Raw genomic sequence first — 17,693 nt, forward strand, 5'->3', positions numbered from 1 at the left:
ACAGTTTTGGACGGCAGTAATGGATTCTGGTCCATTCCATTGGCAAAGGCGTGCCAGTACAAATTTGCCTTCACCTTTAAAGCACAGCAGTACGCGTGGACATGCCTGCCACAAGGCTTCCACGACACCCCCTCCATTTTCCACCGACAGCTGGCAAATGGTTTAGCCAAATTCTCTCGCCTTGAATGTCTGGTACACTACGTAGACGACCTACTACTGCAGACAGACACCACGGAAGAGCACATTGAACTTCTGTCCGAACTCCTGGAACTCTTACACTCAATCGGTTGTAAAGTCAACCCCAAAAAGGCCCAGATTTTGGAAGAAAAGGTGATATATTTGGGAACAATTATCACACATGGTAAACGCGAGATCGAGCATAAAAGGATTGACTCGATCGCTAAATTGCCCCTTCTCCAGAACGTTTCAGCCCTACGGTCATTTTTAGGACTGGTTGGCTACTGCCGAAACCACATTGACGGTTTCGCCAGCAAGGCAGCACCCCTCTCAGACCTCCTAAAGAAAGGAGCCCCCTGGGAATGGCTTCCGCAGCATACGGATGCTGTGGTCTCTTTAAAACAGGCACTCATAGCAGCCCCCGCACTACAAGTTCCAGACCCGCTTTCCCCTTACGCCATAGAGGTAGCGACCACAGACCGCACCCTTTTAGCCGTGCTCCTCCAGGAACGGCACGACCAGTTAAGGCCCGTAGCTTACGCCTCCAGACTTTTAGATGCTGTGGAGCAGGGATTTTCAGCCTGTGAGAGGCACCTGCTCGCAGTATTCTGGGCAGTGCAGTATTTTTCATACATTACCGGACTGAACCCCATCACAATTCTCACCGAACACACCCCCACCCAACTTTTACTGGACGGTCGACTCAAGGACGGTACAGTAAGCCAGATTAGAGCAGCGAGATGGACCCTTCTCTTGCAGGGACGGGACATCACTGTTAAAAGGACAAAGACGCACACCTATTTAGCCGACAACGTACAGTACCCCGGAACCCCCCATGAATGCGAAATTATCTCTCCACACCACTACTATCCCCATGCAACAGGACCCACACCCAGCGATTCCAACTACGATCCAAGTGATCCCTTCCTGATCACTTTTCTAAACAAACCCCACCACCGACCACCGAACTACACTGACGACCCCGATTTTGTCCCCACACAGCTAGACACCAATTACTGGCACCGAGATAACTCGTTCCGACTCATCCGCAACGACGAGAGCGGCCCCACCTCACACCAAGCAGCCCTATCAGCCCTAATCCACTCAAGAGTTTGGCACCTGGGAGAAGGTGACGACCTTGGGTCTGACTCCCAAACCGAGAACCCCTTTGCGACCCTGTTCGCAACCGAGAACTGAGGTGTCCAGATGATGTTTTAAAAGGGACCGCTTGGGAGAAGTGATGTCCTTTCTGATGGAACCTGCAGAATGTTTTATGTTGTTCGTACGTTTGTTAAATGTTGTTTGTCAGACAGGAAAAAAAAATTTTCACTGCCCCACGCCTATTCTGCCGAAACCTCTGAGAACTTGTCCGCACGCCTTTTCAGCAGAAACCTCTGAGGACTTGCCTACAGAGACTCACTATTGCCGGACACTAGTTCAGCGGAACTAGCTTGTCTGCAGAGACTGGTTAATGTACCAGACGCCCGTTCGTAACTGCCATTCTGGTTCGAAGGTAGAACCACTACGGCAGCCCCACCACGATGACTACATTTCTTGCCCGTTCTTGTCGGTTGCTCAGGCAGTGGAGAAATGGCTTGGGACCTGCCCTGCCTGGGAACCCCCCCTCTGGTCAACTACGCTCGGGTAGGAGAGACACGGCATTGGTAGCCGTCCTACCCGGGGACTCCATCCAACTCTTACCCGTCGCGGCCCATACGCACCTCATTTTGGCACTTTCAGTTCAAAAAGTTTTGTTTTGTTTTAGGTAACCTTTAGGTTGCCAACCACATGCTATTTACATCCTGAAACATTTGGATGGTAAATTGCGCAGTCTGCGAGACGGCTCGCACTGGTTAATTATTGGGAAATGTCTCTTGTCCTAAAATTCGGTTTTTGAAAAAGAAAAATGAGGGAGTCACACATAGTGACCAATTATAAAGGGAGTAATTGGCACTAAAGGACAGACACACTATCGTACGAGATATTAAACAAAGATAGTTACAGACACTATGCTTGTTTCCGCAGAACTCCAGAAGCTCCAGGACCGGAGAAGAGAAGAAAGAAAAGGAAAGAGAAGAGCCATGAGGACTTCCTTCACATGGATCAGCATCATCTTTATGGACATTTGGTTGCGTGTGAACGCGAACCCCATGACTTCAAGCCCCCCCAGCCGTTAATGTTTCACTTCCCCGCAATACCCAGAGCCCAGTCACCAGCGACATCACATCATCTTGATGTGACAGGTTTATAACCTGGTACTCCCTGTCCTATGTAATAGAAACCTTACTGGTATTAGCGATACCCTGCTGCATAGTGCAGACTATGCGTCTATGGAAATGGAGAAGGAGAGCCTACCGCTCTCGCACCCCGGTATATAGGATCAGATCCCATATTTTCGGATACGACCAGAACCCCGACCCCCGCGAACTATAATGAAGAGCATTCACTTGCGTTTATTGTAAATAAAGAAATGTAAAGAACTGTTCATGAGCAAATTGTACGATCTTGAGCTTGGCTGCCAAGCCAGGAAGACTGATGCATAAACTGCTATGATTTTGTTTGTATGGTTGAGGAAGTTAGGATAATGAAATATTTAAGTGAGTGTAGTGTATTAAGAATAGTTAGAGGTTCCCAGTTTATTGTTTTGTAATGCATGTCTCTGTTTGACATAGCGCTCTTAGAATTGTTAGCTAAAATTTTTTTGCATAGCTATGGTCAGTGCAGAGGCCATGAAGGAAGTGTCCCCCCCCCAGGTCAGGGAATGGAAAGCAACATAGTTATGTGATCCTTCACGCTTCGCGTTAGCATCACAAGGAGGGATTGTAGCCATTTAAAATGGCCAACTCCCGACTCAAAATTGCGAACGGCAAAGGCTGATGGGAAAGTCAGCCAACAGGACAAAAATGAGCAGCTGCAGGTTGGCTATGTATTTACCTCTGGAAAGGCCAGACACTATCGATACCAGCAACCATCAGCATAGCAAAACACCAGCCATCTGCATACTAATGAACAATCCCCGGGAACAATAAGCAACATTTAGACACATAAAGCAAAACCAGACTCTTCGGCGCCAGCAGAAGCCTACACAAAAGGAGGTGAACGACCACCTCAAGACCGCCCATCGATCAGGGAACCGCTCCAGCATTGGAGAGAATCGAACCAAGTGATTGGGACAAAGTCCAATCACTTGGGACCAGGTACAGGGTCCGCCCCGAAAGGCGGGAAGCCCCTGGGGACTATAAGAATTGAGCCCCAAGTTCAAGGCGCTCTCTTCCACCGCTTGCAGCTCTTCTTCTTCGGCTCGCTTCCAGCTCTCGTCACTCTTCAACAGCCGCTCAAAACTGTAAGTCTTACTTCAACGCTCGCTACGAGATAGGCGCTCCTAGCTACCAATCTGTACCAACTTCGAATCCCGCAGGCTCAGAACCTGAACGAAAGGCCATTCGTTTCCCTGACCTGGTGGGCCAGTTCCAAGTTAAGTATTGGCCTGTTAGCTGCAGAAGTAGCTTAGACGTAGAATTTGTACATGAGTAGTGATTACTGTGTATAATAAATGTGCTTTGATTTAAATCTTACTAAGCGGTGTATTGCATTATTGATCATTGCTTGGACTTGAACCACGTGGTGGTATCATACCGATACCTGGCGACTCAAGCGCAAAGGTGATAAAACAGAGCAATTAAACTAAGGCAAAGTTAGCAACACTACCATCTTCATTGATCCACAGATCCCAATCCCTTAGTGCCTTCGGTTTAAGGACTTATAGATTCATAGATTCATAGAATTTACAGTGCATCTATGAATCTATCTCATGTTTAACTCCCCAAAGTACTCTGAACCACTGATTGTGGCCTGTTCTTCCCTTTTCACCATAACCTTATCAGCTGCGATCTTTGCAGCCAAAACTCAACTTTCTGGACTTCCCGACCTGAAACCCTTGAAATCTCCAACTCCCAATCCTCCTTTAAAACCTGCTTAAACACACCTCTTTTCCCAAGCTTTCGTTCACCTCTCAGAACATTTCCATATTGCCTCAGTATCCATTTATTTGATTACTTCTCTATGAAATGCTTTGGAAATTGATTTCATATTAAAGACATTTTATATTTAATAAGTGCAAGTCTTTGTTTATTCGTGAAGTGTTGGGATTGTTCTGAGAGATGTGTTAAGATACTCTGGGTGACATTTTCGCACCCTATTACTCCCGGCGCCGATCCCATTGTGGGAGAGAATAAAATCGGACTTTGCACCAGGGGCAAAACCATGCGCAAGTCTCCCGACCCAGAAGATCATATTTAAATGAACCACCAGGCTTATTTAAATATGTCTAGCCTGATTGAGGCCACAGTCTCCCCCACTGCCAGCACCAGCAAAACCACACCCGGGAGCCGATTAGTACTGGTCTTCACAAGCAGAGACTAGGAGTGATGGGCATTCTGAGCGTATCGGAGACAAACAAAGCCCGCCAGATGGTTGGGCATGAGGACAGGGCAGTGCCCTGGCAGCCGGGCAGTGCCAACCTGGCCCAAGTGTCAGGATGTCAGGTTGGCACTGCCAAAGGCTGGGGCCTTTGAAGGGCCATGCCCATGAAAGGGGGGTGAAGGGGGTTATGAAGGGCAGGGAGGATAAAGAGGGGTATGAAGGGATGTAGTGAAGGTTTGAGGAGGGGTGAAGGGAGGGTTCTGAAAGGGGGTGGATCCTGAAAGGGGAGCCCTAAAGGTGGGGGCAGGCTCTCAGCGATTCCATAGCTGGGTGTGCTCACTTGGGGCGGGGTGGGATTCCCATATCTGCTGGGGGGGCATATTGCCCATAAGTTGGGGAGCGGGGGGGGGGGGGGGGGGACTTCCCAAGCCCGCAAAAAATGCAAAGGGCCCAATCTAACTAAAGAAAGAGTCCGCTCTGAGCGAGAATAGCAGGGTCATCTCCGGCGCCACAACAATCCCACCATCTAATGGCACTCTGTTCTTTTTAATGCCCCGGCAGGGAAATGCCCTCTGTGGCCGCAGTCACTGTCATTTCCTGCACTAAAGAACTCCGGCAAGCGGAGCTCCTCAGTGCAGAAAGAGATCGGGATGTCATTTTTAAATGGTGTCCCTGATCTCCCGACCCCCCGACGCAACCCCTGGACCACCCCCCAACTCAGCTAGAAGGGAGTCCTCGGGCCCCCCTGCAGTCCACCTCACACGGACTGGAAAATCCCGAGCCTGATCTCCGGCGCTCGCAAAATGCCAGACTGACACCTTGGCACTGCTAGACTGGTATCCAAGTGGCACTGCCAAGGTGCCCAAGTGGCATAGCCAGGGTTTCAGGCTGACATTGCAAAGGTTCCAGTGCCAGGGTGCCACCCTGCCCAGAGGCTGACTACAGGAGCCTCCTATCACCTGGGAGACTGCCCAGGTACCATACCGCCTGGTCCCCATTTGTGGGAGGAGAGCTGAATGGTGCCTGGCTGGGGTCTCCTCAGCGAGGCCGGTAGAACCCGAGTGGCCATTTGATCCAACAGAATCATGGCTAAATGGGTTCTTAAACTTACTGAGCAGCGTGAGACTGAGTCCCGCACATTGTGTAACAGCCGTCGGGAATCCCAGGGTAGGCCTCTTCTGGGATCTACCGGCCGCATCTCGCCCCGGTTCCAGCCGGTAGATCGTGTCCTAAGTGTGGGTGAATCCAGGTCTGGATCCCACCCAAAATGTCGGCAGAATCACCCCGCTAAACTCACCCAAAATGACAGTCATGTTTTGGGAGGATTGCACCCTATATAAATACAGGTTCTAACTTCCTAATGACGGAAGGTATCCAAACAATTATGACAGAATCTAAATTTTTGGTGAAGTAAATCTTATTGGATCTGCACAACAAATTGTTCACAGTAAAAATGGTATGAGTTTGATAGTCAGGTATTTAACCTCTGAACAATTGCTAATTTGCAGTATAAAAACATTTAAGAACATTTATGTTTTGAAGTGTGTTCATCTACATAAATTTACCATGGTTACGAATCACCATAGGGTTAATTTGATGAGCAACAGTGCATGACAATCAACATTGTGTTTTCCTCAATGACCTTGAAAATATTTTCTCACAATTCTAATTAGGATTCTACTCCAAGATTTCCAGTTCCACTTTGATTCATGTTTTCTAAATTGCAGAGCTCTTTTTCTGTTAGTTAACTAAAATGTGCAATCAGTTTTTATAATTATTACTGCATTAAAATGCTTTGAATTCCGAACCAAAATTTATTGCAGGTCGTCACTGGTAGATACACCAAGGTCCTGACAACCTCGCCTTAATCCTAAATTCAGCAAAGTGCTTTTATTATTCAGCTGTCATTTCTGTTCTCTGTCTAACACAGGCCTTTAATTGGAAACAAACAATCAATTTCACCACCGCCACCCCCAATGCCCCCATACCAAGTAACTCCTCACCATAGCAAAACCCCCTCCAAATAAAGTAATGACCCCTCATTATGATACTCAATAACCCCAATTAGCTCCTCGTTCATTGCTGTAACAAGGCCACAAAACATGCCACGTCTGGTGACTCAATGATTTATTTTGATGTTTTAAGTTTCATTTCTGAATTGTTTTTGTTGAAGGCAGTTCACTTTTAAGGGGCTGCCCCTTTTATTTTGCACCTCGGTTTATCACTTAATTTACTTGTTTGTGGTCATCAGAATAGTCTGGTGAATCAGTGAAGCCACCCCCGGACACACAAGGCCTCAGGCAGCTCCAGTTGGATCCAAAGTGCCAGGGGAGCAATTCCCTGGATTGGTGGAGTGCTGTAAGAAAGGGCCTCCCTCCCTGACCTCAAAGAGCATCTCCCAGGCCTGAACCAACCCCCTGCTCACTGGTGCTCTTGTGCTCAGGCCTCACACCATTCCAGGCCCCAGCTCCCGCCAAGAAAAATACACTTTAATGTGGCCCTCCATCCTGCTCGTCAATCCTTATGCCTCCCACCTCCCCTGCCAACCCTGTCTTGCTCACTGTCCCTCTCCCCAACCCTACTACTCACAGCCTTTCCCGCTCATCGAGCATTCCACTTGTTGACTCTCCCCAACATTCCCGACCTTCCTGCTAGTCAATTCTCCCCTGCTCACCATCTCTCTCAGAGAGAAGGTGCACCCCCGGAGGTTTCACAGTTCTAAACATGATGGCCTGCCATGCATCAGCATCCCTTGCACAAGTAATGTTGCTAAATACCAGCACATTTTCCTGTTGCTAAAACAATTGACCACAACAGGCAGAGTACTGACTATACTCAATCAGTTCATGTTTGGAAACTGCACAACTTTGGGGGCAATTTTAAGCCCACGTTTGCCCTCAGAAAGAATGGCAACATGGGTGAAAAATCCGGAGAGATTTGGGAAACATGGGCCGGGATCCTCCCTTCTGGGGACTAAGTTCCCACGCCGGCAGGCAAACCGGCGCCAACGACTCCGGCGTCAACGGTCCCCAGCAAGGTGAGGAATTCTCACTTGTCTAGGGGGCTAGGTGGACGACGGTGGCGTTGGCGCCGCTCCGGCCGGCACTGAAGGGCCGCCGCGAGATCACGCATGCGCGGAACCGCCGGCGTGATTCCGCGCATGCGCGGACAGGTCGGCATATTCTCACGCATGCGCCAGCCCCCGGGCAATATGGCGGAGCCCGATAGGGGCCCGGCGCGGAAGGAAGAAGTGCCCCCTCGGAACAAGCCCGCCTGCAGTTCGGTGGGCCCCGATCGCGGGCCAGGCCACCATGGGCCCCCCCCCCGGGGTCAGATCCCCCCTCGCCCCCGAAGACCACCCCTGCCGACTTACCTGCCAGGTCCCGCTGTGTGGGACCAGACGTAACACACGGGACTGGCCAATAATGGGCGGCCCATCGGGGCCCGGAGAATCGCCGGGGGTGGGGGTGGGGGTGGGGGGGTGGGGGGGGTTTGTCAACCGGCGGGGGGGTCGGAGAATCCCGCCCATGATTCTCTCCGGAGAGATCGCGTTTCCCGATTTTTCACATCTCTCGCCAGTGACATCATGAGGTTCACGTCCACAAAGGGCAAGAACCTCATTTTAATGGATTTAAATCAATTTGACTACTATTCGCCAGGTTCCCACCACATGATCCTCCTCACTGAATATTCTGACATCGCCGACGTGACATCACTGAAGTTTACAACGGCTTTTTAAAAACGAAATTCAGCCAAGAGAATCTCTTCGGGATTACTAAAGTAAGTATAGTCCCCAGGGGAAAGGGACATCCCCGGGTGGTGCCCTGGCACTGACTCTGACACGGTTCCCTGGCACCAGTTGGCATTATGCAAACCTGGCATGCTGAAATAGCAGCGGGAACCTGTGCCTGGGTCTGTGCCAGAGCAGACCCTCTGGTGAGCCACATGGGGGGATTTCCATTGTGTATGGCCGGGGAGGGGGGGGGGGGGGTGGTGGAGCAGTGTGGCCATCAATGGGGGGACTTGCCGACCCGAGGGGTAATGGGAGACTTTGCGGTGTGGGGGAGGGGTTGGAAAAGAGATATTCCAATGATAGTGGGTGTTGGGCGGAGGGGGGCTAGAGAGAACCCGGTGATTGTGGAGAGAGGTGGAGGGACAGATACGATGATTGTGGGGCGGGGAGTTGATGTTCAGTTCTGCTCGGGGTGCCCTTTAAAGATGGCGTCCAGATCTTTATGGAGTCAGCTCTGCCAGCTCTATCAGGACCAGCCCCGCCAGACTGACTGAAAAAACCCTATCCAATCATTTTTTCTTCTTCAGAGAGGCTCAAGATTTGGATTAAAAACTGTTCTGTGCAGCTGGACAGCTACACACCAATTTTCAGTCAAAGCCTGACACTTGATTCCGCCCATAATGTTTATATTTAGATGTAATTTTGTGACTGGACAGCACTTGAAGAACAATTCCGACTGTACCAAGAATTACAGTAACAACCAATGTAAAATCAGTCAGGCTTGAAATGTAGCTTGTTATTGCTTGCTAGAAGCTACATGGATTCATATGCAGGGATCTGTTCCCTGCAGGCAAAATGTTCATGTCCAAGCATTGTGCCTCTTTTTGAATTAAACAAAAGCATGGGGAACAATAGTTTCCTGGTACATTCACCACGGTAGCATCTCAACCAATCAGAGCTGACTTGCCAACCAATCAGCACCATTTCCTCATATACTATGTATTGTTGCTTACTTTGAAATTTGGCATGCTTGCATCTGTCCTGATTAGTGCAAAATTGAAAGTCTTGATGGTCTGTCTCTTTCTCGGAAATACTCAAGTTCTGTACGAACAAGGACCAATTGACCAACCTCTCGATTGCCACACCTTTCTGACCTTCTGTTTCTCTGCTGGAAAGTAGGCACTTTCCCACAGGAGGTGTGTGATAAAAAATGGTCACGGCGACAAAAGAGACTGCAACAACTGCATCTCATTCTTGGTGTCACGGGGAAGGCCTTTGCTAGGGTCACACTTAAAGGACTCCATCTACTTGTAGATAAAGTGTACCCACAATCAAACTGCGGTTCCCGTGGTGGAAGATCTACTGCAAGCATGATCTTCTCCAAATACCAGTTCCAAGAGAAGAGTAGGGGACTGGATATACATATTTCCCTTACTTCTGCAGATATCACTAAGAAATTCATCAGCAGAGCAGGACTCCCCATGACATTGGGGAAAATTGGCTGTTCACCAAAGCTCCTCAGTCTCATCTCTTCCTGCATGACAACATGCACTGTACTGTACAGTTTGATAGATCCCCTTCTGACAGTTTCAGTGACAAATGGAGTGAAACAGGACTCGCACCCACCCTGTCAGCAGTTTTACACTATGATCCTAATCTTCACCTTCCCTGCAGAAATGGAAGGAATTTATCCATACACCGGGTCAGATTGCTAAGTTCTACAAACTGCCAAGATTGAAAGCAAAGTGAAATAAACATAGAGCGGAATTCTCCCATGCCCCTGCCGGTGGGATCAATGGTGGGGTGGTTGGTAGAATTGGGCGGTGGCCAAAAAAATCAGTTTCACACTGGTGTGAAATTACGACAGGCGGCAAAATTCTCCGTAATCGGCCGATGTCCGCCGACCGGCGCCAAAAACGGCGCAGATCAGTCCGGCATCACGCCGCCCCAAAGGTGCGGAATCCTCCGCATCATGAGCGGCCGAGCCATAACCTTGAGGGGCTAGGTCCCCGCCGGACTGATTTCCGCCCTGTCAGCTGGCGGGAAAGGCTTTTGGTGCCCCGCCAGCTGGCGCGGAAATGACATTGCCGGGCGGCGCATGCGCGGGAGCTTCAGCGGCCGCTCACGGCATCCCCGCGCATGCGCAGTGGAGCGGGTCTCTTCCGCCTCCGCCATGGTGGAGACCGTGGCGAAGGCGGAAGGAAAAGAGTGCCCCCACGGCACAGGCCCGCCCACGGATCGGTGGGCCCCGATCGCGGGCCAGGCCACCATGGGGGCACCCCTCGGGGCCAGATCACGCCCCCCAGGACCCCGGAGCCCACCCGCGCCGCCTTGTCCCGCCGGTAAGAGAGGTGGTTTAATCCACGCCGGCGGGACAGGCATTCTAGCAGCGGGACTTCGGCCCATCCGGGCTGGAGAATCGCGGGGTGGGGGGAGCCCGCCAACCGGCGCGGTGCGATTCCCGCCCCCGCTGAATCTCCGGTGCCGGAGAATTCGGCAACCGGCGGGGGCGGGATTCACGCCAGCCCCCGGCGATTCTCCAACCTGGCGGGGGGTCGGAGAATCTCGCCCCAGGAATCCCACTGAAGGCCTGCATAAAAATGATTTGCATCCTGCTTAATGGGATGCAGATGAAGGCCCCAAAAATAATCTTCCCCACACATCTGATTCTCCGCGCTGACAGCGGGAAAACACACCAGCCCAGAACACGTCTCGATGAACGTGGCATTCAAAAGTCTGGACTTACTGAAAAAGGCCTAGTGCTGCCTCCAGAGTTTGGCAACCCTGGACTACTATAGCACTGGGTGGGGACAGCATCCATCAGATGGATATTCCAGCTTTGGTGCCTTCGAGGAAATCCACCTTCCAGCCTCAGAATGTTCCTTGAGATCCATCTTCTTTCTACAATGGTGGGTCGGTGATGTTGGATGCCTTTTAAATAGGGCACCCAGATATGATGGCAGGAGGCATGCCATCAAGTCTGCCCCACCATGGTAGATGGCACAAATTCCCAAATGCATAATTAATAACATCGGGGATGGAAGAGATTGTGTAGTTTCCTATCTGACTCTGCAGTGGGAAACACTCCCTATCCCCATCCCCACCAAGGGACGTAGGCGCAGATTAGAGAATTCCGCCCGTTCTATCCAATCAGAGAACTCCTCTTTGCTGATGCTGTAGTAGTCACACACACAGAAACTCAGCTACAAAGACTCATGGACTCTCTCTCCCTTGACAATAACTTGTTCTCTGCCATAAGCATCAAGAAAACAGTGGTCATGGGACAAGGTATTGCATCTTCACCCCTCATCACACTAAACAACACCCCTGTAGCAGTAGTTAGCAAATTCCACTATCTCAGGTCCATGGTGACAATCTGCTCCCAAGTGCAGAATTTTATACACGCATAAGGAAAGCTGCTACCACCTTTGTCCCACTCACAGAACACACATGAAATAACATCAAGCCCCTTAGAACCAAGCTGAGGCAGCACGGTAGCACAGTGGTTTGCACAGTTGCTTCACAGCTCCAGGGTCCCAGGTTCAATTCCCGGCTTGGGTCACTGTCTGTGCGGAGTCTGCACGTTCTCCCCGTGTCTGCGTGGGATTCCTCTAGGTGCTCCGGTTTCCTCCCACAGTCCAAAGATGTACAGGCTAGGTGAATTGGCCATGATAAATTGCCCTTAGCGTGCAAAAAGATTGGGTGGGGTTACGGTTACTGGGTTACGGGGATAGGGTGGAGGTGTGGGCTTAAATGGGGTGCTCTTTCCAAGGACCAGTGCAGACTCAATGGGCCAAATCGCCTCCTTCTGCACTGCAGATTCTATGATTCTATAATGCCTGTGTTCTGAGCACGTGGCTGTGAAACGTGGATGACTTACAGCTATCAAGAAAAGAGGCTCAACAATTTTGATTCTCTGTGGTCTGTGGCATATTATGGGTGTGTACTGACAGGACAGAAGCACGACTGTGGCAGCCCTCTCACAAGCAGAAATCCCAGGTTTGTTAGCACAAATCAAACAGAGGTGGGCTTCCTTGACTGGGCACATCTGGTGGATGGAAAACAGTCGCATGCAGAAGGACTTTCTGCATGATGAGGTAACCTGACCCAGACAAGCAGTAGGACTCCCGAAGCTCCACTTCAAGGATGCTTGCAAGCATGGCATGAAGACCCTAAACATTGATTATGGCACCTGGCAATCGCTAGTTGATGGTGAAAGAAAATGGTGACACCAACTTGGGGCTGACATATACCACCATGATAACCTGCAGCTCCAGTGGCTTGGCAACCAATGCAAATGTAGAAAACAACAACCCACAACAACGCCTGGTAGCTTTTTTGTGGCAGAACCTGTCTCTCAAGGACTGGCCTCTTTGGCTATCAGCCAAGGTGGGTCACATGAAGACAGCCCATCTGAAATGGATTGTTTGCTGCATGCCCATCATCATTTATAGATGGAAAGATGCTGACGATGGCAATTTAACTGGAATCATTAAATTAGGGACAAAGGTAATCCAAGGATCAAAATGGCCACTTTCCGATTCAGCAGTTACTAATATTTGCATTTCATGGCAAAATAAATCCTTGTTTAGCTCATAAGCTGGCAAAGAATAAAACGGTGTCTCAATTGCTGACCATTTTCACAGCGCCATGCAGAAAATTAGCAGGATCATTATTAAAGCTACTTTCGGCAGTACAAACACCAGCTCGCAAATTCTAATGCGAGCAAATAAAAATATTTCTCTGATTAAACAGGCAAAAGACAATGTCGCCCACGTGGACTGATTGAGAGTAGTAAACATGCACAACGCGATTGAACATTCTGAAGACTGTAACAGTCACACCAAGGAAATTGAACACACAAGTTGTTGGGAGTCTTTCTTTCCATTTTGAAATTGAATTGAAAGCTGCCGTAGAGGGGAACAAAACACTGGGGACATATATAGGTTTATTATTAGTTTGAATGAGAACAGTTGCATTTTATAATGCATTGCCTCTTGTGAAAATATTCCACAAAAAACTTTGAAAATTCAGTGTCAAACCTGCAACATCCAATAATCAGGAAAGAAATGACTGACCAGAGTTTATATTGCTTAACGAAACATGAGAAACATTACAAGCAAATGTACATTTGTACTTTCCAAGTAAAATGCATAATGGTGCATTTGCCTTTGTTATATCCTGTCGATAAATAGAAAATACAAAGTACAAGAATGCAATTATCGGGCCTGAAAATCTATGAGCATTCTGACTCAATCCACTGGAAGATTAGTGGAAATATCAGCAAGCTCCCGCAGGACCTGGATAAACCGAGCCTTAAATCAGGGATTCGATGATGGATTAATGAGGGTGGAGCATCTGTCTGCTCCGATTATTGTCAGCTGACCAGCACCTAGAAGTGACGATTTTAGAAGTCTGGAGTTCCTGCGTTCTCATTTTCCGGTGGGAACCTAGAGTTGCATCCATGGGTGTGCAACCTATATCACCACAAACACACTGATAGAAGTGGACTCCACCCTATGTTCAAGGCTAGAGAAAATCCCTTGAATCCTCACAGATCAAAAGGCAATTTAAAAAATATTTAAATATGGCCATTTTGCAGAAGGTGTTGGTGGAGGAGGTGGGTGGGGGGGGGGGGGATGACCACCTGGGAATTATGGGTGTATGCACCATCCAGTTCCCATTAACTCATAATGAGTATGACCTCCCCCGGTAATTGGGGACGGAGCTTCCCTCTTAACAGGGATGGCTCCACAGTATAAAAACCCCGGCCTGAGAGCAGGTTGGGGAGGGTAACCCTTCGGGGCCTGGGAGTTTAGTAGTGTATTGAAATCAATCTATTTGTTTGTATCCTACCATGCGTCCTATGAATGTTTCTTGCCCGTCGGATTCTACAGGGGCCATGGAGGGGCACATCATTTTTGTTTCTGGGGGAAATGGCCCCCGTAGATTTTTTAATACATTTGTGCCTGCAATCGTAACCCTAATTTTGGTCACTATTGGAATTTATTGAGACAGATGCTAATTTGGTGGTGCTAGCCCAGAAACTTTATTGCAATAAGATTTTGCTAGCATGTGCACACAGGGATTGATAGACTCAATTCTTAGCCTGCCTGATATTGGCCCAGGAAAATTAATAAAGCTGGCTGTCAGATTGGTAACTGTAATGATCCATCCCAATGCTTGGATTTTCCTTTCTTCCCAATTTGTATATGAACCCTGCAGTTAATCATTTTTTGTTCATCACATTCAATGTTAATTCTCTCCAGACCTGGTGTACATCCAGCATGGATCACTGGATTGTGGTTGGAACACGATCCCTGGATGATTTAATTCCTCAAGCGTAACGCTGGGCTGGTGATCCAGCACAGACCAGAGGCAATCTTGGGATGTTCCCGGTCTGTCCAGCTTAGGGCCACACTGTTGTAACTGCCCACCAAAAACTTGAATGTTTTATTTCTTAGGATGTTAGCAAAAAGAACATTGTGGCAATAATTTATGGCTATTAAGAATTAAATCCAACGCTATCATGAAGGCTAGAAGACAGCACCTAAGGCTGTATAAATTGCTGTGTGAAAACGGGTGGGATTCGCCGGCCACCCAGCCACGTTTTCCTCACCGTTCGCTGCAAGATTTTCTGCTCCCGCCGCGGTCAAGTCCCCCACGCCACCGGGAAACCCGCAAGTGGAGGTGCGCGGCCGGTGGGAACGGAGAATCCTACCATCAGTGTACGACCGGAGAATTCCAGCCAACATCGCTGATTTTAACTTGGGGCCCAACTATAGAGTGTCAATGGTGGAGGAGGTTTGGGGGGGGGGGGGGGGTGGAGTGGGGTGGCATGGATGGAATGGGCATCACTTCCCCTGTTTAAGTGAGGCTTCTGCCTGTACTGGTCAAACTTTGTAATGGTATTCTGGAGTGTGGTGAGAGGGTTGTGCCAGTGATTTGTCAGGCTCATCCGAGCTTACATGGGTACAGTCAGAAACTTAAAATAATCTTTCCTTATCCTCTTCTGACCCCCATTCTTCCAAACAACAACTTTCTCTAGTGGGTCCAGCAATCAGTGTCAATCACACAGCCCTAGGTTATGATTACAAAGGGGTGTTAATTATATCACCGGAACCCACATTTCGACCATTCATTAAGCTCTCGCCTGCCTGCGCTGAGGATCTTATTCTTTATCTGAAACCTGGGAGTTAAAATAAAACCAACTAGACTGTTGAAAAATATCGAGTTGAATATTTTACCCCTAATCTAGTCTCCATCTTGCAACTCCCTACTCTCCCTAGGCACATATATAAAAATGCTAAAATGATGCCTCGTGCCATATTACCTCCAATTGCCAAATACACAAGATGCATCCATTGTGTCGCTGGCATTCATCATCAATATTAAAGAATCTCTCCTGACCTCAAATGCACTGGCAAGGTTCGTCTCAGGCATGCGAATATGGTATTTCCCATTTTTGCAGCGGCGGGAATGGGGGCTTTTGACAAATTAACAGCTCACAGAGGCATTTGACCAATCAAATCTTCAGCTGCCTCCACCAAAATCATATTTTTGTATCCCAGGAGGTTTAAATATGAAATGTGCATTTTAAACCTGGTAAGAGCAAGTCTGAAATTTATGGATTTGTTTGCATAGCCTTTGGAGAGGTATGGTATCCCTTTGTATATGGTCCCAGGAAGTTGGTTGCCCGTTTGGGGAGGTAAGGTGCCATGTAGTACAATTGCATTAAAAAATGCATAAATTAATTAACATCCTATTGGAACTGTCAACAGACCTGTCAAAAGCAATTGTCAACAGACCTGTCAAAAACAACTGTCAACAGACCTGTCAAAATCAACTGTCAAAACTGTCAAAATCAACTGTCAAGCGGACCTGCCAAATATGTCAAGGGGACCCGTTGAGAGGATCCGTCAAAGATGTGTTAAGAAGAATTGTCAAATGTATCTGTCAAAGGGCGCTGTCAGTGTCATGGCATTTAATATTCCTGCCTTTTAAATCTTTGAAAAAACTGTCAGCAGTGTTATAAAAATCATTCCTTGCTATTTCACTCTGTTCAGCAGGGGAGTTGAATGTACTGCTGGCACAACTATGCAGCATCTATGTATAGTTTATCAAGTGTCTGGTCATACTAAAGAAGACACTGCCCCAAATGGAGACTGAGATATCTGAGCATTTGAAAGGATTTTAGTTTCAATTTGTGCTCTAAGATTGACAATGAGAGAGAAGATTAGGATACTGCTAGGTTGAACATCCACATAAAGGGTTTCTGGCCTTGGCAGCACTGACATAAAGAGGAACTGGGCAGAGAACAGGCAAGTCATTGCAGGACGTTTCAGATAATTGGACAGCAGATTACTTTGAGACTTTGCAATGCACATTCCAGCAGCTGCCTCAACAACAGCATTGAAGGAAGCTTGAGAGCATATGGTCTGCATGCCCCCTCCACCAGGAGAACAAAATGAGTATTTAAAACAGGGAAACACATTGATCTGAAATTAATTCCTCTGTGATAGTAAAATGTTCCTGGCTTGAACCCTACCTAACTTCAGACACATCATGTGGATAAAGCTTCTTTATGTACAAATGAATAAATCAGTCAAGCGGGACTAATTTCCTTAACTCCAGAATGCTGGACAACAGATCAGAAAGAAAAAATACATTCCACGCTAAGAAGAGTATTTTTCTGGAAACTATCCTCCCATCACAGACACTTTAGCATGATGTCATGTCGTATCTATAACATAACCACAGACTGAAAATTTTCCCACTGGATCCAAGTATTTCACACACTTTTATTTATTTAACACCACGCATATAGTTTTAAAGTATTTGCCAGCCCAGATTCCAATTTTAATTAGTGCGGTATAATATGAGAGATATCAATCAAGATGCAGAGTTTGTTTTAAAACTTTAATTAACAAGTGGTGGGAACACCATTTGTTCACACATCTTAAAAAAAAAAGATTATTCAGGGCAGTGTTTGAACGTTTGCCACACATTCTAACAGCTCAGTCAGAAATTTTTAGCAGCTTACCCCATTCTTTGGAGTGCAGACCACATAATAGTTCAAGGCGTCAATTTAGAATAAAGTGCTGCATACTGTACAATCCATCGGATAATGCAAAATGAATCTTCTGACAAACAGATTTCTGACACTGGTTCCATGAGTCTCTACTTTATGCCACTTGAGACACAATGCAGTGGAAGGAATACTAAACATATCAGAAGATGATTGTTTGGCCTTTTTTGCTTATGATTTGAACTCAATGACGAAAGAGTTTCTGTTGTAAATGTATTGTGATTTATTGAAGGTTAACATTCAAATATACAGTTCATAATCTCCCTGTTCTGG

At 47.9% G+C, this 17,693-nt stretch overlaps 1 protein-coding gene across 9 annotated transcripts in view; it reads right to left on the reverse strand.

Moving 5' to 3' along the window:
• znf536 (zinc finger protein 536) overlaps positions 1 to 17,693 on the reverse strand; it is a 783,894-nt gene that overhangs the window by 631,455 nt on the left and 134,746 nt on the right. The gene's annotated exons all lie outside the window — the stretch shown is intronic.

The sequence above is a fragment of the Scyliorhinus torazame genome, chromosome 10 (assembly GCF_047496885.1).
Source record: "Scyliorhinus torazame isolate Kashiwa2021f chromosome 10, sScyTor2.1, whole genome shotgun sequence".
NCBI classification, from domain to species: domain Eukaryota; kingdom Metazoa; phylum Chordata; class Chondrichthyes; order Carcharhiniformes; family Scyliorhinidae; genus Scyliorhinus; species Scyliorhinus torazame.